This window comes from Malaya genurostris, chromosome 2 (genome assembly GCF_030247185.1).
Source record: "Malaya genurostris strain Urasoe2022 chromosome 2, Malgen_1.1, whole genome shotgun sequence".
In the NCBI taxonomy this organism is placed as follows: Eukaryota; Metazoa; Arthropoda; class Insecta; order Diptera; family Culicidae; genus Malaya; species Malaya genurostris.
Window position 1 is genome coordinate 284306978 of NC_080571.1, and position 20523 is coordinate 284327500.

General features: G+C 38.7%; 1 protein-coding gene across 2 annotated transcripts in view; it reads right to left on the bottom strand.

Moving 5' to 3' along the window:
• Nucleotides 1-20523, bottom strand: part of LOC131430379 (protein drumstick) — a 62455-nt gene that overhangs the window by 20014 nt on the left and 21918 nt on the right. The gene's annotated exons all lie outside the window — the stretch shown is intronic.

Sequence of the window (20523 nt, forward strand, 5' to 3'; positions counted from 1 at the left end):
GTGGCCGATAATCTCACATTCCGCGAACGGTTCCACTACTACTTCTGGTTAGTGTCACGGCTCTTAGTTTTTACGATAATGACTTATGCTAATTGCTGTACTCTGAATTGGCTACGCAGAGAGCTACGGAATGTTTCGGGGAGATTCTATTTCATCAACCGCGGGGACTAAAGATTAGCACCAGTTTCATAGTCGCACCAACGGCAACTTACGAGTCAAAGCCAGAAGCGTAAATGAGGTCAATTTATTGGATTTTTTCGAGGTAGTCGACCGTAAAAAAATCATCTGCGTAAGCATCCTCTGATAAGCACTTGGAAGGTGCTATTTCCTAACGTGTTCTCATAAAAACGGCCGAAACGTGGTTTGAGATTGTCAAGATTTGCTTCTCGTTTTGTTATGTTTTTTTTACTCACTCACACTCCCTGGTCTGATTGACGACACTGACATGATTGTAATTAGTAGGCCTGTTGTTTTCCTGAGGCGGGTAACGCCATTCGCCAAACACGGTGACTAATGGCATTTTACGAGTCTGGTAGTTTTTTTTTTTTGATGATAATATTCGGCTGATGATTGCCTCTAACTAGACAGTCTAACGGAGCCCCATCGGAGGTTTAAGTGCTCCTTCAGAAGTTACGATCTGCGATAAGCTTTAAAGAGCTGCGATGATGGGATTGGGATGCTGAAGTGTTTAAGAATATCACTTAGAGGTGGCGCGCACGAGAAAAAAAAACACGCGGACTATAAAACCTGTCTCGATGACGACAACGGTTTATTGGTTCACACCTTAAGGTCACCGGGTCGGTAGGGAATTACTGTACTGTGGTTTGAAATGTTATGGTACGTTGTTAAGGTTTCGCCTTAGATTTGACATTGAAAGTATACGCCTGGCGTTAGAATCATATGTGTTACAAATTGTTTTTGTTCAGTGGCAGTTGTGTTTTAGTGATTCAAGTAAAACTTGTTTATTTGCATCTAAGCCACTTTCGTACTCTCGAAAATAATGCTTCATGTAAATTGAAACCCCTGAAAAGGATCGTTCAGTTTGTTTATGTTGGTTATGAGATCCTGGTCTTCCAGCACACAATAATCAAGATTATCTAGCATTTTCCCAGAATGAAAAGCGAACGGCGCACAAAGCAAACACAATACCTAAACGAATTACTACTAAATTATGTATTGCAATCGAAAAAAAAAATCCTTGCCAGGCCTTTGGAAAATACTTGTGGGCTCTTAAAAAGACTTCGTTTAAACAGTTTCTACGCTATGCGAAATTCAAAGAGAAATTGTCGTCTTTTCTGGAGGAAGCCAGGTTTCTGGCTTGAAGAGCAAGGAAAAGTAGACCTTGTTAGATAATCATTAAGTTTCAACCACTAATTATCAAAAATTTTTGGATTTACCAACTTGAATCGAACTTAGAAATATTTCCAAGCAGCAAGTGTAACAATATCGAGAATCTGTTCAAATTTGGTTGAGCTGTAGATGTTCAAAGACGCAGTCCTACGTCAAAAACTTGGCCGATTTTGGCGCAGTAAATATTTTAACAGGCTTTAACTGGGAAAATGTTTTTTACCGACCGATGCTACGAGATCAAGCTCGGATAGCTTATTTGTTACAGGTTGCCTGGTCTGTAGTTCTTACAGAAGCACCAGTCAATCCATGGAGTCATATTGCAAAAAAACAGGTAAAGCATAATTTTTTATTTTTTTTAACTTTTTAAAACCCGGTATTTATCCGGTTTTTGCATTATGTAATTTTTGTCCGATTATTGCACTGAATACGTATTAAAACGACTTTTGTACTGAAAAACTCAAGTTCGGTTTTTGTACTGTATTCTTTGATCCGGTTTTTTGAGTTCGAAACTACTTAGGCGGTTGTATTTATCCAATAGTTTCATTCAACCGTTCAATTATATTGTACATATACAAGTCATATCTGTTACAAAAAACTGCTTTACCCACAATCGAAACAGTAATAGAGGGCAAGCCTTCAAGAAGCATAACACTTTATCTCAAATCTTTACCCAACGAAGAAATGAAGAGAAATACGATTGACGATGGGATATAACTCCTTAGTATTCGCTTTAATCCCAAAGCGCCGAAACGAGACCACATCGCGAGTAGTTCTACTCACCAAATTGTTTTGAAACTGGTAATATTTCAGTAGTGATAAAACAACGATGTCGAATGTTTAGTTTCACTGCTACTGGACACATCGATTGCATGCAAAATCTTTTGAAGTGGCACATCAACAAATGACGTGGCAAAAATCAAGCATTACAAACACAGAAATTTAACCTGCCAACCAGTTCCAATTCAAGGAACAGCTGTGCTATTGAGCTACAGTGAAATATATTTAAAACGTGGACGAAGTTGCATCGAAGGACTGTGTGTTTGTGTGTGTGTAAATTTGTTAAGTATGCTTTTAGAATAGTGTAGAATCTTCACTGATGAATGGGAAAGGGGGGCAAAGCGGAGTTTTCTTGATATCTGTTCAGGTTTCTGGTGCCAGTTACCGAAAAAACTGGAATTTCGTGTTGAAACATCAGTTCGAGGGTGTGTTTTCGGCTATTTTCTTGTAGAAGTATTATACTTATGACACTAGTCTTTTGTTTCGGTGCGTCATTATAATCGTTCGATCAACCGCACGTGAGGTATCTCAATCCATATAGGAAAAAATAAGTTTCGTAGTATTTCATAGTGCATGCTTTTATGCTTAAATGACGTTTTTTTTGTTTTTTTTTGTGAAATCGGAAAAGTTCAACTCAATTAAAAAAATCCATTTAGGTATTTTCGAATACAAAAACCGAACATTGTTCGCCAAAACCGGACTAAGATTATTCAACGGAGCTTCTTTAATACAAGAATAGGACGAAAACGAAAATTCCAATGCAATAACTGAATAAAACTACAAGAGAATTTTCTAACCATCATTATATATCGGTTTTTTTCAAATATTCATAGATATTCGTTAATGTAAACAGTATTATCGTGAGATTTTATAAAGTACCTCACTTTACCCCCTGCAAGGGGTAAAGTGGGGCAAAAAATTTCTTTTAGATCGTTCTGAACAATTATTTAACGTATCGAAAATTAAAGATAAAAATAGTTTTATTGGTTACCGAAGACAAAGCAAATTTGTATACGCTATAAACATCTCATTTTAATAATGAAAATAATCATTAAACCAAAAAGTCTTCCTTCACTTATGTAAATCAGTCCAAATGAGGCGGTAACACTAGAAAAACATAAAAAATCCACCAAATCGTTTTGAATGATCGAAAAGTGCAGTTGCGTGAGTTAGCTGACATTGTAAAGATATCAAAAGAATGTGTTGGCTTTATATTGCATGAGCATTTCACTACGAGAAAGCTCTGTTCAAAGTGGGTGCCGCGTTTGCTCACTGTTGACCAAAAACGAGAACGTGGTGATGATTCCGAGTAGTGTTTGGCCATTTTTAAACGTAACTCCCACATCCACCTCTTTCGCCAGATTTGGCTCCCAGTGACTACTGGCGTTCGCAGACCTGAAAAAATGCTCGCCTGTAAGAAATTTGGCACAAATGAAGAGGTTGTCGCTGAAACTGAGGCCTATTTTGAGACAAAAGATGAATTCTTCTATAAAAGTTTTATTGAAATGTCAGAGCAGCGCTGGAATGATTGCGTTGTTCTTGATGGAAATATTACGTTGATGAATAAATTTAATTTTGAATCAAAAAAATCGTGTTCTCTTTGTTAGGCACGGGATTTTTCTGTCGATGTGTTAATAGATGCAAAGTCAAAAAATGAAGATTGTAGGGTAAGGGCTCCCTATTTCGTCTCATTTGTAAGGACGTTACCTTAAAAACCTAATTTAGCCACCAAAATCACTACGATTTTTTCATATTTCTGCTTAATTCGCCTTGCTCCACATTGTGAATTGATTCACATTCCTTGGAAATTGAAATAATAACTAAAAAATCAGCTAAAAACACTTCAGATATGTTCACTACTGTGCTTCTTCCTAATTCCATCTCAAAGGTTTTGTATTCATCCTATCGTTGGTCCTTTATTCATCCCATAAGCTAGCAATGGCGACAGCAATCAAAACCAAAATAGTGCACTATTACACTCTCAGGTTCAAAATGTCAGAATTGTCCTTAAAAAGGGCCTAATGCCAACTATGACACAACACACGATATTTAAAAAAACAGTTTGGAATCATTTCGACGTTTAAAATTTTTTGGATCGTTTTTATTACCATTCGTTTCAAATTTAAAATTTTACGCTGCAGTTAATTTGGAGGATTAAAAAAAACAAAAAAAAAAAGAATTGTTACTATTTAGGCATTAGCCCTTCTAAAAACAAAATGTAGAACCAGAGATGCCATTCATACAGATTTATCTGTATTGTATAGATTTTTGCGTTCGCGTTCGTTAAATCAGATTACAGATTTTCTAAATTCAATACAGATTTGCAAAGATTCATAAAAAGTGAGAAGTAAAACGTTAGACTTTTCTCTCTGGGTATCTATTAGTATTTGATTACAGTACTTCTTTAAAAGTTTATTAATCAACGGACAAATCACATGTTAAAATGGAAATCGTTTGTGCAAATGTTTGATTAAGAACACCGATAAACATTTATATTAAAATTTAAAACCAATTTGAATTTGAATTTGATTCATTTTATTAGTGAAAACAGATAGAGCAGATACATATTTTCTATGAAAATATCTGGCATCTCTGTGCACGTATAGCGGAAAGAAACCAGTGCTACTAGATTTGCACAATGGTTATTTGATTAGTATTTAACACGCTCTATTTGGTAATATTAGAATCCGAAACAGTTTTGTTTATATATAAATATCAATGATATAATTAAACTAATGTCATGGATACCAAAAAAAAACATTTGTTGATGATAATTTAAAGAAGAGAAAATAAAATTTTTTTACCATTATGAGAAAACTTCATTCAGTAATAGCCGTTCAACCGAGAAGGTTGTGTATAGAAGCGTACAGTTTAATAACGCTGGTTGGTTTACACGCGTTAAATACGACAACGGTTGAACTACAGGTAGAGACCTGTTGGCAGCAGCCGTTAAAACGTATAGTCGTGCTGCATAAGAGAGCCCTAGTGCTGGGCCAAGCTGGTGAAGGAAACAACAAAGGGCGTTTCCCAAACTCTACCCAGGCCGCAATATACAGCCACAAGTGCTGAGCAGGAGAGTGCAAAGGCACATCGAAGAGGAAGAGTGCAAAGGAACATAGAAGCAGGAGAGTGCAAAGGCACACCGGTGCGAAGGCACTTCGGTGCAGAAGCATATCGGTGCGGAGCACAAGGAAGAAGGAGACAAGACAACTCGGTCTTTCCACTGCCATACAACACGCAGGTATACACCGGTGACCTGCGCTGGTTACAGCTGGCGAAGACAAAAGTAAATCGGAAATCGAGTGGTGCTGGATGTCAGGTAGCAGTAGCATCACATCCAACAATCAGCAACCAACAAGAACATCTAGAGCAACGAGAATCTACACGGCAGTGCAACGGAGATAGACAACAATTTCAAGGTAGAAGTTTTTTCTTTTCCTTTTGATTGAGTACTGTGTAGTGTTGGTTTCAAATTTTATTTTAAAGTTTAGTTAAAAATTTTAATGTAATGGATGAATCCATGGACGTAAATCCTAGCATGAATCCGATACCCCCACGAACGAAAAAATATCAGGAGAGCTCTTCTGGGCCTTGGATAGTCTTTTTTAGACGTATATCAAAGCCATTAAACATTTTTCAAATTAATAAAGGTTTGACATCACGATACTCTTCAATCAAAGAGATCATAAAAGTAAATAACGATAAAATTCGTGTTGTGGTAAATAATTTGAAACACGCGAATGATATTGTCTCTTCGGAACATTTCAATAAAGAGTATAAAGTTTACATACCCTCCAAAGATGTCGAAATTGACGGTGTTGTTACCGAAGCGAGTCTTTCGGTAGATGATTTACTCAAGCATGGTGTTGGTCGTTGGTCGAAAACTCTATGCTTGAGGGTGTGAAAATACTGGAGTGCAAACAACTGTACTCAGTAGTTCATGAAGAGGAAAAAAAAGTTTATCGCCCATCAGACTCGTTTCGAGTGACATTTGCCGGGTCTGCGTTGCCGTCCCATGTCTATGTCGATAAAATTCGCCTCCCTGTTCGGCTTTTTGTTCCAAATGTAATGAATTGTACGAACTGCAAAAAATTCGGCCACACAGCTACTTACTGTAGTAATAAACCAAAATGTATTAAGTGTGAAGGGCCTCATAAAGATAATGATTGCAACAAGGAAATTGAAAAATGTATTTATTGTGGGAATAGTCCTCATGATGATATTTCAGTATGCACTGCATTTAAAGTGCACAAAGACAAAATTAAGCTTTCTTTAAAAGCACGGTCTAAGCGCACATATGCAGAAATGCTTAAAACGGTCATTGATGTCCCCCCTTTGGAAACCGAAAACGGGTTTTCAAATCTAGAGGAACCAGAGGACTCTGACTCTGACGAAAATAGTGAAGGTAATTCGTTTATCACTACCCAAGGGTCAGTTAAGAGAAAGAAGTCTTCCTCCAAATTACCAAAAAAGACACCTAAAATTTCATCTTCAAAAAAAGATCCCCGTGTTAAACAAAAAAAGTCAAAACCAAAGACTGTGCCTCCTGGTTTGTCAAATTCACAAACCAATCCAGGATCTAGTACAGAAAAAGATAATAATCCAGTGGGCTCCATTTCACAGCCACCAACAGGATTACTGAAGTTTTCGGAAATTGTTGAATGGATTTTCTCAGCATTCAATATATCTGAACCCTTAAGGACCCTCATAATGGCATTCCTTCCAATAGCTAGAACCTTTTTGAAGCAGTTATCAGCTCAATGGCCAATTGTCTCAGGTTTTGTATCTTTTGATGGATAATTTATCACCCGTCGCAAATGATACAATCACTGTCCTGCAGTGGAATTGTCGAAGCATCATGCCAAAACTTGATTCATTTAAAATATTATTGCATAGTCAAAAATGTGATGTATTTGCTTTATGCGAAACATGGCTTACTTCAAACATAGCTTTAAATTTTAATGATTTTAACATTATACGTCTCGATAGAGACTCTTCGTATGGTGGAGTGCTTTTGGGAATTAAGAAATGCTATTCCTTTTATAGATTAAACATCCCTTCAACTTCTAGTATAGAAGTTGTTGCTTGCCAAATAAACATTAAAGGCAAAGATATTTGCATAGCTTCGGTTTATATTCCTCCAAAAGCACAAGTTGGACAGCAACAGCTTAATGAAATGGTTGAAGCCCTTCCTGCTCCACGATTGATTCTGGGGGATTTAAATTCGCACGGAATGATGTGGGGTTCCGTTTACAATGATAGCAGATCATCTTTAATACAAAACATTTGTGACAATTTTAGCATGACGGTATTAAATATGGGTAGCATGACACGGATCCCAAGACCTCCGGCACGCCCAAGTGCATTAGATCTATCTTTTTGCTCAACATCAATTCGACTAGATTGCACCTGGAAAATACTGCCTGATTTACACGGTAGCGATCATTTACCAATCATCATCTCAATTAGCAGTAGCAATTGCATTGCTACTTCCGCTAGTATTCCATATGATTTGACAAAAAATATCGACTGGATTAAATACCAAAGTAGTATCTCTAGTATTTTGAATTCAATGGAAGAGCTCCCTCCACTTGAAGAATATGACTTCCTCATTTGTTCGATTCTGGAGGCAGCAGAACAATCCCAAACTAAACGCTTTCCTGGGCCAACGACTAACAGAAGGCCTCCCAACCCCTGGTGGGACAAAGAGTGCTCAGAGGCTAAACTCGCAAAACAAAATGCTTGCAAGACGTTTCTAAAACGGGGAGGAGGAACTCCTCAGAATTTTGAAAAACTTATGGTTTTAGAAACCAAGTACAAGAGCATACTTCGAGCCAAAAAATGTAGCTATTGGAGACATTTTGTCGAAGGTTTGTCAAGAAATACCTCAATGAGCACTCTTTGGAACACGGCCAGACGAATGAGGAATCGTAACGTGGGCAATGAGAGTGATGAATACTCGAACCGATGGATATTTGACTTTGCTAGGAAAGTTTGCCCAGATTCTGTTCCTACGCAGAGCATTATACGGGAATCTCCTCCAAATAATGGTTTTATTAATAACCCATTTTCAATGATGGAATTTTCTATAGCACTCTTGTCTTGTAACAATAACGCTCCAGGGTTGGACAGAATTAAATTCAACTTGGTGAAGAATCTGCCCAACCTCGCAAAAAGACGTTTGTTGGAATTGTTCAACAAGTTTCTTGAGCAAAATATTGTTCCACCTGACTGGAGACAAGTGAAAGTTATCGCCATTCAAAAACCGGGGAAACCAGCTTCCAATCACAACTCATATAGACCCATTGCGATGTTGTCCTGCATCAGAAAATTGTTGAAATCAGCATCAGAAACACTTGGGTCGAGACGAACGGTTTGTTGTCAGATACTCAGTTTGGCTTCCGTAGAAATAAAGGGACGAATGATTGCCTTGCATTACTTTCGTCTGACATCCAAATTGCCTTCGCTCAAAAGCAACAAATGGCATCTGTATTTTTAGACATTAAAGGAGCATTTGATTCAGTTTCCATTGATGTTCTTTCAGACAAGCTCCACCAACATGGACTCCCAGCGGTTATAAATAATTATTTGCACAACCTTTTGTCAGAGAAACACATGCATTTTTCACATGGCGATTTGGCAACACTCAGAAATAGTTACATGGGTCTCCCGCAAGGCTCATGCCTCAGTCCGCTCCTCTATAATTTTTACGTGAATGACATTGACAGCTGTCTAGTAACCCCATGTACACTAAGACAATTGGCAGATGATGGCGTGGTTTCAGTTACTGGACCCAAAGCTATTGATCTGCATAAACCATTGCAAGATACCTTAGATAACTTGTCCGATTGGGCTGTTCATCTTGGTATCGAATTCTCTGCGGAGAAAACAGAGTTAGTCGTCTTTTCAAGAAAGCATGATCCCGCGCAGCTTCAGCTCCATATGATGGGAAGAATGATCCAACAGGTTTTAACTTTTAAATACCTCGGGGTGTGGTTCGATTCCAAATGCACGTGGGGAGGACACATTAGGTTTCTGATAACAAAATGCCAACAAAGAGTAAATTTTCTTCGAACAATAACAGGATCTTGGTGGGGTGCTCATCCGGAAGATCTAATAAAATTGTATCAGACAACGATACTTTCAGTGATGGAATATGGATGCGTTTGCTTTCGTTCCGCTGCAAACTCTCATATTATCAAACTGGAGCGAATTCAGTATCGTTGTTTGCGAATTGCTTTAGGGTGCATGCATTCGACACATACAATGAGTCTTGAAGTTCTGGCGGGAGTTCTTCCATTAAAAGATCGATTTTGGGAGCTTTCATCACGCCTGCTAATAAGATGTGAGGTGCTGAATCCCATGGTAATTAATAATTTCGAACGACTAGTCGAGCTTCGATCTCAAACAAAATTCATGACAGTATATTTTAACCATATGTCACAGGAAATCAACCCTTCAAGATATATTCCTACCCGTGTCAGCCTCCTAAATGTCCCTGACTCAACTTTATTTTTCGATACATCCATGCAGCGCGAAGTGCGTGGAATCCCGGATCATCTACGTTCGACGGAAATCCCAAAAATATTTTCAAGTAAGTTCAGGCATATTGACTCTGAGAAAATGTTTTACACGGACGGATCGCGAATTGAAGAAGCGACAGGGTTTGGTATGTTCAACAATAATGTTTCGGCCTCATTTAGGCTTCAAGAACCTGCATCTGTTTATATAGCAGAGCTAGCAGCAGTTCATTATAGTTTGAGTGTAATCGTCACATTAATTCCAAACCATTATTTCCTCTTCACAGATAGTCTGAGTGCAATTGAAGCCATTCGCTCAAACATGACTGGCAAGACTGAACCGTTTTTCCTGGGCAAAATAAAACAGTGCCTGAACGACATATTGAACAATAATTATCTAATCACTATAGTCTGGGTCCCGGCTCATTGCTCCATTCCTGGAAATGAAAGAGCCGATATTTTAGCCAAACGTGGTGCTATTGAGGGTGAAATTTATGAGAGACCAATTGCTTTCAACGAATTCTATAGCTCGTCTCGCCAAAGAACACTTGCCAGCTGGCAAGCTTCTTGGGATAAAGATGATCTGGGTCGGTGGATGCACTCAATTATTCCGAAAATATCGACAAAGGCATGGTTCAGGGGACTGGATGTGAGTAGAGATTTCATTCGTGTGATGTCCAGACTCATGTCCAATCACTACATGTTAGATGCACATCTCCTTCGAATTGGGCTCTCCGAGACTAATCATTGTGCTTGTGGCGAAGGTTATCGAGATATTGATCATGTCGTTTGGACATGCGTGGAGTATCGTGATGTCAGATCTCAACTAATAAATTCTTTGCGTACCCAAGGTAGACTATCCAATATCCCAGTTCGAGACATTCTTGCTTGTCGTGACCTTTCATACATGAAACTTATTTATCATTTCATAAAGAAAACTGGAGTTTCAATTTAATAAAGGCCCCTTTCAAGACTTAGTTCTGATCCCAGCTGCGTCCATGAGTTCAACCAATAGCTAAATTAGAATAAAAATAATGTAATGATACAAACAAACTCGAAACAGTTTATGAAATTATTAACAAAATGTCTGAAAATAACAGCTTATTTTATAATTTATAGAAGTTAATCGTTTGGTTTAAATAATATTTCCGAGTAGATTTCATAATTAATGACGAGTTACCTAAGATGATATTTAAGTAATAAGAGAATATGTTTCAATAAATGCAAAACGTTGTGACTATGCTAGAATTAAATTATTATAAGAATATTATGTAAAAGTGATGCTACGGCGAAGAAAAACTTATGTAAACTGCCTTAAGAAATAAACGTATTTATGAAAAAAAAAAAAATTATGAGAAAACTTGGCAATCTTGCGATACCAAATGAGATGAAAACAAAGCGCAATCAAGTGAATTAAATGCAAATTTGCATCTCATATTTTTCATTGCTTTTATTGCTTATCAGGTAATTTCAGAAGTCTTTTATCGTTGAATAAACAAGTGGAAAGTGAACATTACTAACTATAAAGTCATCCAACATTGAATAGTGGTGTAATTATATGAAATAATAATCATGTTTTGAGGCGAATCGATTAGTAAATATTCAGAAACATGATGAATTGTAAAACTTCAGACGAAAGAGGTTCCAAAATCAAAAGGTGAGTTTATTTTGAATGAAAACAGCGATCGTTGATGGTTTTTCAACTACTTTTTTCAATTGGTAAGTGTGACAAAACCTAGAATAAATGTTTTAAAACGTTCCACAGTTTTGTTCAGGTACGTTTAAAGTTATAATTAATGTTCAAAGTTATGAGGTGAAACAATGAGATGGAAATTGGAGCTGAGATGAAATAGGGAACCCTATCCCTAGAAGAAATTATCTGCGCACTGAAAGGGTAACTTTTTTTTTATCCGAAAACACTTTTAGTACTGTGAAATATGTAACTGCTGCTGATAAAACAGATTCAACAGAATGCATTTTTAGTGAAAATAGCAAGTTTCTATGAGAAAGCCCCAGACTTCCCTACCACTTTTTTCCGGTGTAATTTTTTTTTTGTTGAAGTGTTCAATCCTGGTTTCCTGCAGCATTTTTCGAAACACCATTTCACCATACTCTATTCGTGATGGTTGGTGGTTGATTAGCAGTACCGAAGATACGGACAAAGTCTCATTTAAATTGGTGCAAGTTGTTCCTGATTTTACCACCTTTTCTGCTGTTAATTTCTGGAATTGCTCTGATAGAAATGAACTAAAAAAGTCAAAAGAAACAAAGATTGTGGGTACAATCAATTATTAAACTTATTGTTGCTCTTTTCCTCGCAAATTTTACCTAACAACTGTACGAAAGACAACACTGTTCCCAGACCGTTTCGCACTCGGTCCGTTGCGGTTTACGGGACCGACATCATATTGAGGTTAGGCGCAGGCTGCTCTAAATTGATCGATTAATGTGGCAGACACGGTTCGGACCGGGCCGAGCAAAATCCAGTCCTCTTGCCATGTACGGGACATTTGCAGAACTGCATTCGTGACTGACAGGTTGTCTAATGGTGCATACACAAGTACGTAGCCATCGGACGGAACCGATGCGTGATGGTGGATTTTCTGCGAATTTTTTGACGACCACAAAAACACACACACACACAGAACACGGGTTCGACCTCCGGTGACCGAGAGGATGTATGGAAGAGCATCGTCAGAGAGCCACTCAATCACCGTCGGCCGATCCGATTTCACTTTGCCCAAACTCACAAATCAATGCGCAAATGTTGTCGTCGTTTTTGTCGTCGTCAAGTGGCGAGAGCGCAGAAGAAAAAAATAAAGAGTACATTCAACATGGTTCGCATCGGATTACCTGCCCGAGTGCCCGGTACCGGTAGGCCGCACGAGCGAATCGTTTTCATGGTTTTTTTCTAGACGGAGAAGTATTGTGTTGAACTGAACCTAACACATTGTATCGGCTGATTTATGTAATGCGATCAATTTACCGCGAGTTGTTGGTTACGATGCAAATAATAACCTAAAGCCGGCTGGAACTTGTGCCCGAACGCGGACAGCTATTTGTGCTGGAACCGTTGGAGGTCCTTAAGTGAGATCGTTTGGGAAAACCAACCCACTCTCGACGACCGACCGTCGACGAAGGCAGTAGCATTGTGCCGTAGTTGCGTGGTAGTAGTACTAGTAGTAGTTGAAAGGTGCTGCTGCTGCTGCCGTTGCTAGTCTCAACCTTCGCATTTTGCCGCGAATAACTCACCCTGAAACTTGACCGTTGCCTGAGGAAGCGTACCGCCGCTTGGGAAGCGATTGTCTCCGCGCCGGCACCATTATTATAAATGACAAACCGCACACATGATTAATTAGAAACGCGACGTCGAGGCGACGAACGGCTCAAAAATCAAATGCGGCGACCGGCAGGCAGGGCCTAGTAGGCTTTGTTCTATCGTTAAAACATTTGTACGTCTCGGCGCGTTTTGATGTAACGAGTCTCGCGCGAACCGGAGTCGTCGAGACTCAAGAGACCCCTTCTGTCATTGATCTGCTGCTCCGGGGGCTACAGATTGGGATTTTGAGAAAGGAAACCGGCCTCGTCGTCCAATATCCAATATAACAAAAGAACGCTTGTTTGTACCCATAGTACCCAGATATTGTTTTACCAATCAAGTCGATAATTCGAAGTTTTTTTTCTTCTTGACAGCTTTGCATTCGCTATTTACATAATTAGGTGCTTACCTAAGTTTGTTCAGTGGAAACATATCCTACTCAGTCACGTACCTGCTAAATCTCGTTCAGCTGTTCAGCACGATTGTAAATCCTTTAGGAACCACACTTCACACCGGTATTTGTTTAAATCTTGTAACACATGCGTCCGGGTGATTTTCTTCTTCGGTCAAACAAAACCCACAAAGCTGCGCCACAGATGGTTACACGCTTGTCCTGAGAGCCATAATAATGCTTATAATAATAATCGCACTTTAACACAACATCCCCGATCCGAATCGTCACAATTCAGCTGCTTTTTCTGCACAACCTTTCGCCCTAAGCCAACCGGAGGGATCCTGCCAAGGCGCGCAACAAGCAAAGCCAAGAAGTGCTAAAAGGTCACTAAACAAAACTCTTGATGCGTGTGATGCGGTTTAATGTTTGGTTTACCTTTGCGACTGAGCCTGTTGCTCAAAATCCAAAAGAAAAACACACTTTTTTCGGGGCATGGGAAAACGAAAACCAGAAACCGATCGGTGTCTTCGTTTTGGGGTGGGTGCGTGTATGCGTGAAGTCGTGTTACCCACAAGGACACACCTTCGACGTCGGTGGCAACGAAAGCCAATCGCAGAGAAACTAAAAAGGACGACAACCACCAGGTTTTCCCCTGCCGTCTGTCGTGTGTCCGCCATACAACCAAAGAAGGATCAACACCAGGTAAGCGAGAGAAATCGTTCCTTCTGACCAAGTCATGTCGAAATTTTATGACCGATCATCACAGCCATCACGTGAGAGCTCTCACGGGGGGTTGCAGGCAGTGAGATCGTAATTCATCGTGCGACCGGATTTGGTCAGCTGCGCGACGCAAGTCCAGTTAATTGCGTCGGCTTGTCGGCCGCCGCCGCCTCAGCCACCGAATGGAATGCTCGAACTCGAACCCCCCTTTGGCTGCTAGCGCACGAAGCCTCATCCGGCAAAACAACCAACCAACCAACCAACGCCCGGTTGCATCTTATTTCAGCAATCAGCAGCGCTATAAATAATTACTTTATTGTTCGCGTCTACAAGCGAACGAATATATTTAACGCGTGAAACGACTTTCGACGAAAGATTAGTGATGGAGTGCCCGCAACGCCCGCAAAGTGCATTTTTGCCGTGGAAGAAAGGGACGCGTGATCGCGCGCCAGATTCACATTATTAAATCACTAGACACGGACAGATCGGATCGGTTTCCAGCAGGTACAGCAGTCCTGTAAGTCAGCAGTCCTTCTGTTGGTCGGCTGGCTTACGGCTTCCCCATCAACTCTGATCGTAGACACAGCTCAGATAGTGGCAATAATTCATTGATATGTGCATACATATTTAGGCCCCTGGGCTAATGACGGTGCAGTAACGAGGGAAGGGGTGAGGGGGAAAGGATGCGATAGGTGTGATCCAAAGTGTTGCCAGAAGCGCGATGCACTTTGGATACTGGAGCTATTGAATAAAGTACATTTCATTGAACCACGCCAGTAAAATATTGAAGCTTGAGTCATTTTGGACCACCATAATAGAATTAACAATTTTGAGTTCCCGAAATGGAGGTCATTTTTACAATTTATAATTAAAAAGTATTTCAACAAGGCCTAATTTCATCATATTTTTGCCACCCTGTTGGCTTTCCTGAGAGACCTTTTTGCTCCACGATCTCTTCATCTTTGTCGCATCCGAGTCATCTTCTTCCATTCTTCTTTAGCCTCTGTTTGACTTCCCTCTATTTCTCAATTGGTCAGAGTTGATTGGATTGATGTCCTTTTCGAAGAAATCCGTCCGGCTGTCGCGATACCACTGTAGGGGAATGCGGGGTAAAGTGTGAACCCTAATGATCATGGATTTTTTCCATATATTATACAATAAAATTTCATATTCATTCTTCATATTTCGTAAGAATCTTTTTGTATAACTTCCGAGCATGTCTTTCGGATACTAAGGAGTGTATCGAAAATAAGCTATCCACAAATTTTTCTTTCAAATTATGATAAAAAACGATATTTTATTCGAACTAAAAATTGATCCTTCATTGTACAAGGTTAAACTTGAGCAAAATAAAAACCGGATGAAATTTATGTTATTCCTTCACGAATTTTCGAACTTTTGATCGAACGCTCTTCATCATGTTCTCAATTGCCTTACCAGTCTTCTTGAAGACCCTTTTCATGATTGCCCAGTTACGTTCGATGGGTCGAAGCTGAGGGCAATTTGGGGAATTGATATTTTTCTCAACGAAATTTATACCCTTTTCCGCAAGCCAATTGAGAGTGGTTGTGGCATAGTGAGCCGACGCTAAATCCGGCCAAAACAGTGGAGGTGTGCTGTGCTTCTTATGTAAAGGCAGCAATCTCTTCTGAAGACACTCTGATGGATAGATTTCTGCCTTTATAGTTCCGGTAGTGTAAAAAATGGATGACTTTAAACCACAGGAACATATTGCTTGCCATACCAGTACCTTTCGACCGAATTTCTCCACTTGAATCGACCTGTCCGCATCGCTCGCATCCTCCCCAACGACGACAGTAAAGTATTGTGGACCTGGAAAGGTTTTTGAGTCCTCCTTTACATAAGTCTCATCGTTCATCAAAACGCATGCATCCGGACACAGCAAAAGACGCGAATAAAATTCCCGGGCCCTTGTTACTGTTCGCTTCTTCTGTTCTACACTTTTTTCGAGATTTTCTGCTTCTTCTAGGTCTTCAGGTGATTTCGCCTCTTGACACGCTGGATCATTCCGACACTCGTTCCTGCTTTTTTGGCCAAATCACGTATTGACATTGATTTGTTCTTCAAGATTAGAGATACAACTCTCTGGTCCAGTTTCGGGTTGGAAGAACCGAATTATCTGCCTCTTCCTGGTAGCTCATCCAAAGAGTAGTGTTCCCCAAACTTATTAATGATGGTTTTAACATTGACATGATGAATTCCAAACCGCTTCGCCAACTTTCGCCTAGTAATACCCTTCTCACTGCGCCATGTGTCCGAAACCTTAATTTTCACTGCCTTCTCAATACGCGACATTTTGAAAACGCAGAATTTCAACCGCACAAACAAGTAAACAAACGAAAGCTGACAGCCAAACGCACAGCATGCTGTGATATGAGCAATAAAAACCATCACAAATACATGCGTACAACACAAATGCATGTAGATAGCTTATTTTCGATACACTCCTTAAATTCGGTTTTAGATGTGAAACCTTTCTCGCAGACGAATCCTTCTCGCGATATTTTGGTTGGCATTGGATTTCTTGGCGACATCCGATCCGATAGCCTTGGGTAACTGTTCTCAACACGTTCAAATACAGTTTCCGATTCCTACATTTACTGTTATTCTACCAATTGATGGTATACCACTCCCAGAAATACTTTTTTTTTTGTTTCGATTATAGAGGTTTTAACCCTTAAGATCATTCGCCTCTTCGGGCCAGAAAAACTTTCTGACCCTATGTGCAGGGGTTGGGAATCGAACCCAGGTGGGCTGCGTGTAAGGCATCGACTTACCCATTACGCTACACCCGTCCCCTCCCAGAAATACTTTAGTACGCTGCACATGGTCGATTTAGCCAGTTTCATCGACTTAGCGATTATTTTACCAGACCATGTTGGATTTTCGAAGTGGGGTGTTCAAAAACTATTTTCGATTTACGGTTTCCACCTACTATAATTTCTTTGGAACGAAATAAATCACTTTTTTAAATTTTTTTCTGCACTGAAAGAGGAACCTTTCATAAATTGTACTGTAAGAACATTCCAGATCGAAAGATGCCAGATCAAAATGTCCAATATCTTCAGGCAGGGTTGAAATAGTGTCTGTAAACTCGAAAAAAATTCTCTGGCCTCAAGTGTTCACCAAGAATAATGCACGGACTCGTTTTTGCGAGCAAAAACAAACGACTGAAAAGCCGCCGCCTTAAAACTTTCTAAATTTTGACGAATATCTGTAAATAACATGGTTTTCAATAATCTGCATAAATAATTCAGCAGAAAAAAACATGTCTGCAGCTTATTTGAAAAATCTGCAGATTTGCTGAAAAATCTGCGGGCTCGGCTTCTCTGTTCCAGATCCGAGCACAGGGTGGATCAAATAAAACCTACCAAGGTTAAACACTATATTTTTCTTTTTCTATGTTATAACTGAATTCTTGAAGCCATACAGTACAAAACAACGCGGTAAAATTGTCGTGTTTTCAATTCTTGGCAATGAACAGTTTTTATGACGCAGCGTCAATACCGGCAATATTTTAATTCAAAATCTGCTTTCACAGCCTTCATGAGTAGAAGATTGGTAGGTCATTTAGGGGGACTAAAAAATCTGGAACACATCAATATAAGTTTCAGTCATCTAAATATACTGCTTGGGGATGTGTAATGACCAATTTAGTTATAGATCCATATTTCTTAGATAATTAGAAATAATAATTAATTTCTGAAACTTCAAACCAAAATTTTGAGGAAAATTTTGAACATTTATCTGCTGTCTTACTTCCATGATTCCCATGAAACATAATTAATGTGTATAAAAAATAAACTCAAATAATTTCCTATTATAAAAGTTATCTGTGTTCAACATTAATAGGTTTTATTTGGCTCACCCTGTAGAAGTGCCTATAGAATTTTGATATTTTTTCGCCATTGACATCTCTACGTTTCATCGAACTGCAAATACCTAACGTCTTCTAATCGAACTGGTCTACAAGTCAAGACACATACATACATAGATTCAAACAGAAGGTCTATTGGTCCCATACAACGTTTCTGAATTTCATTTTCATCCGACTTCCGGTTCCGGAATGACTGAGTGATATGCACCAAAAAAGTGAAATTAATGTCATTCAATTTTCTTTGAAACAGCCAAAGCGTTTTGCACAAACTTCATGATTCAAATGAAAGGTATTATGATCTTCTACAAAGTTCCTGAATTTCCTTTAGATCCGACTTCCGGTTCCGGAATTACAGGTTGAAATACACCAACAAGTGAGAATAATGTCACTCAATTTTCTCGATTATGGCTTATCCTATTTTCACAAACTTAGATTCAAATCAAAGGCCTTAGAGTCCTTTATAAAGTTTCTGAATTTCATGTAGATCCGACTTCCGGTTCCGGAATTACACGGAAATATGCATCAAAAAGGTGAAAATAATGTTACTTTTTCCGAAGATGACTCAACCGATTTTTGCCATTTTAGATTCAACTGAGAGGTCTTTAGATACCATAAGAATATCCCGATTTTTATTCAGATCCAACCTCTGGATCCGGAGATAGGGTAACCACCAACGAATTCTTTAAATTGCCTAATAAATTCTCTAGTTTTCAGATCAAGATAGTCTAGGGCCAAATAAACGCATATCAGATTTTCATAAAATCAAACTCAAATTAACAGGTCTGATAGTCCCATCAAAATATCCAAGTTCGACTTCCGGTTCTAATATTACAAAGTGAAAAGTTTTCAAAATTTCAAACCATCATAAAAATCTTAGAAAATCTTCCAAGTTGTGCTCCAAACTGTTCGAATTTGTAGGTTATGCTGGGCTTGTCATTTATTTCAAACCACCATTTAATACGAAGGTGCAGAAAATTTCGGAAATTCTTTTAGAACTTTTAGAACTCAAAACTGTTTCAGTTTATAGTTTATATTTTTTATGGTTTAATAGTTTGAAATCCCGGTATTCGGTAACGGAGATTCCGGAAATAGTGACCAAAACTTTTAAAACAGAGCTCACTTCATTTTCTCAAATATAGTTGAATCGATTTTCACTAACTTAAATTCAAATGTAGAATTCGAATGTGGTAGTTATTATGCAAAATAAGTGTTCAAAACTGGGTGCTAAACTCTTTCGATTTCTTGTATTCAGATTATTCTTGATGCAATAAAGGGTGATTTTTTCAAGGGGTATAGGATTTGATTTTCAAAAAAAAGACACAAAAATTAATGGAACCTCTATTGTATTCAATAGAACAATGAATATAATTTATTGTTTGAAGATGATTTCATGCAAATGTTGGCGGCGGCTTTGCTTTGGATAGCCCATGCCCAAGGTCCAATTTTGGCACACTCTCTCAAACATATCGTCCGGTATTTCACGTATAATGATACCGGCCCATAATCTACACCAAACAGTTCCTTTTTGGGATGCATTGATAGCTCTTGCAATGCTTCTGGCTGGTCTTTATTCCAGATGCGGCAATTTTGTTGGTGGACGTTTCTATTCAACCGCAAATGAGTATCGTCGCTGAACACAATTTTCCAATAAAAAAAGTAGATCTTCCTCCAACTTTGTCAGCGTTCATTTATGATTGAATTATAGACCAAAGTAAACAAGTTTGATAATCACACAAGACATGATTCACGCGTGCTCTGTCAAAAACAGTGTTCCCAAAAAGATACCAGCAAAAAATTACCCTTTGTGTAGATGATAATTGATAATATGAAACAGACATCATTACATTACTAGATGGATTAAAACCAGTTTTTTTAAATAGGTTAGGGTCATATTATCAAAAGCCGTTTCGCCGAATAACGTTTCACCGAAAAAGTAATTTCGCCAGCATACAATTGTCTTGAAACCCGTTGGTGTTCATACCAGATTTGTTGACCCAAAATCGTTCATGTACGATATTGCTATATTCAAAACTACAGATAAATCAATTTTATGATTTCCTAGTCACAATTAGCCTAGAGGACGTCAAATATTTCTTAAGGACTGTGGACAGTACCGTAAAGTGGTAGTTTTTTTTGCTATATTCCAGTTTCAAATAAAATTTTCTTGGAATCGGTGCAGAATATAGAAAAACCCACCTGACAATGTCTTCGAAATTTAGTTGAGAATATTCTGTGAAATTTTCAGAATGATTCATTGAGTTTAGCGGTCGTGTTGTATTTTTTCCGACTGAAGAACTGCTGAAAATTGGAACGCTCGGAAATGCATACCTCTACTTGTTCATCGAATATCTCGGCTTTGAAGGCTTGTATCATAAATCTACCGTGTCAAAGTCTAGATAATTTAGTTTAGATGCGATTAGTACATAAAAACATATATGTTATCGCGATAAAAATAAAGTCTTGTATTTTTCTGTGAAACAAAGTCAGTTTCAATGCATCTGCCATTTATTTTCCTCTGGTTTCCTGATAGCATTCTGAAAAAGGA